The following is a 2,214-nucleotide window of genomic DNA, read 5'->3' as shown; positions in this document are numbered from 1 at the left end:
TATGCATTCTTTTTAATCCATGAAATTAGTGAACATTTCTGCTTTAATTTTCTGATACACGATTGGTTCCCTTTAAAAGGATAAAAATGCTGAAAATAAAAAGCAGTTTGAAGTACAATTTTGAATGCTGAGTACAGAAACCTCAGCCTCTTGCAAGGATCTTTTCTCTTCACACTGTCCAGAAGACTGTTGTTGTTTTTAACAAGGTAAAGTCATCACGTCATTTCACAAGATGACTTTGATAGATGGCAGAGAGAATGGCTTTAACCTTACCTCTTCCTGACCTCTAGTTTTTATGTGCAGAGAAGGCACACAAGGGCATTGACTCATCTGAATGCTTTTCTGCAGCTTGAGTCCACAAACACATTGGCCACCTCAAGGAAAAACAAGTCACAAATTCTCACTGCACACTCTGAAACCAAATATTGTGTGGAACACTTGTATTATTATTATTTATCCATATACCTACTACCTCCATTACCTGGTAAGCAACACTTGGATATATTCCCCTACCAACAACCAGCACTGGGATACACTCCTGCAGTTTTGCAAAAGCTTATCTGCTTCTTCCTTTCACAAATCACTTTTTATGACAAGCACCTTTTACAAATCTGGAAACAGAGTCAGAGATTTTACTGATTACCCGCAAAATGTACTTTCACAGAATTGTGGCCTATTATCCAAGTGGACTTGCCACCTCCAGGTTTTACTTACTGCAGGTTCATACATGGAAGTCACATTTATTTGCTGTAGGATCCACCAGCACACAGTCCAGGTATAGCCTTGACCATCACACAGTGCTCTCTACCTGTTTTGTTTCCACTGTGCTCTAGTTCTTGTCTTTACAGAATGCAAACATGGGGACTTGAAGAACCAATTGAGTTTCAAGGGTTTTTTTCTATAGGAAACCCGAGAAAGTGTTGCACCTTCTCCCAAGGTGCCAAAGGAAGTCTGTGCCCTTGGCTTTACTTACAGTTAGTTTGGGGATGCAAGCAAAGACAGCAGAATTTGAGAGCCACGCAGTAAGGAATTCCAAGCAACAGGTGACAGCAGAGAGGCTGCAGCCCCAACTGGGGAGCCTCCAGTAGGTGGCAGCAGAGAACGATTTCTGTGGCTCTGCAGCTGAAGGCAGTAAGAATGGCTAAGCCAGGCATCCCCAAACTGCGGCCCTCCAGATGTTTTGGCCTACAACTCCCATGATCCCTAGCTAACAGGACCAGTGGTCAGGGAAGATGGGAATTGTAGTCCAAAACATCTGGAGGGCCGAAGTTTGGGGATGCCTGGGCTAAGCCAAGTCTAGGGCAGTGCTAATTTTCTCCTCTTAGGTCGATTGCAGCTGGTAGTCTTTCAGACAAAGAAGCTCAGCAATCCCCTCTATTGGAAGCATTCTACAGGAGACCAGTTCAGACCTTCAAGCTTCTCTTCTTCGCAAACAGAAGATGCCCTTTCTCCCTGAACAGATCTGTGGTCCTGCTCTCCAGAGGCCACTTATCTTCAGAGCAAACCAGCATCGCTGCAAGTGGCCCAGGCAGCCTTCACTTTTTTAACCATTACAATAAAATATGGTGTGCAACTCTGTCCAATGTGCAAATAAACATGGCGTGCTGGATTCTGACAGTGTGTTTTCTCTACGCTGTCTGCTTGTTGGAGAGCAGTATTCGCTACAGCTTTGCATTCTGCCTCAGTTGAAGATTTGATGTCTTGGCAAACTAGACACTGAAGCCTTTAGTGTTATTTTCCAAATTCTCATAGATGCGTAACAAACAGCTGAAGCACATTTGGAGAGTTGATGTGGCCTCCATATGTAAGGACACCCCCCTCATATGTGGCTTGGAATAATTGCCCCTGCCTTAAAAGGGGCCTGAATTTATTAGTTAATTAAATCACTCTATATTGTAGGAGTCAGCAAACTTTTTCCGCAGGAGGCCAGTCCACTGTCCCTCAGACCTTGTGGGGGGTGGGACTATATTTGGGAAAGAGAAAAAAAAGCCCACCGACTCTCCCCTCCCTTCTCCACAGCACCGGACGAGCCCCAGTGGCTGCTTACCTGTGCTGTGCGAGCGGCAGGGGCTGGCGGTGGCGGAGGGACAATGAGCAGCACGAAAGAGCTGGCTCTGGAGAGGGGATGCTTAAAATGGCACCCGGCCACCTGCAGCTCAACAAAGCCCAGCCCCCTTCCTCCTCTAGGCAGGGCAGTGAGAAGCCAGGAAGGGG

The sequence above is a fragment of the Zootoca vivipara genome, chromosome Z1 (assembly GCF_965207765.1).
Source record: "Zootoca vivipara chromosome Z1, rZooViv2.hap1.1, whole genome shotgun sequence".
NCBI classification, from domain to species: Eukaryota; Metazoa; Chordata; class Lepidosauria; order Squamata; family Lacertidae; genus Zootoca; species Zootoca vivipara.
Note: the sequence above shows the minus strand (reverse complement) of the source record.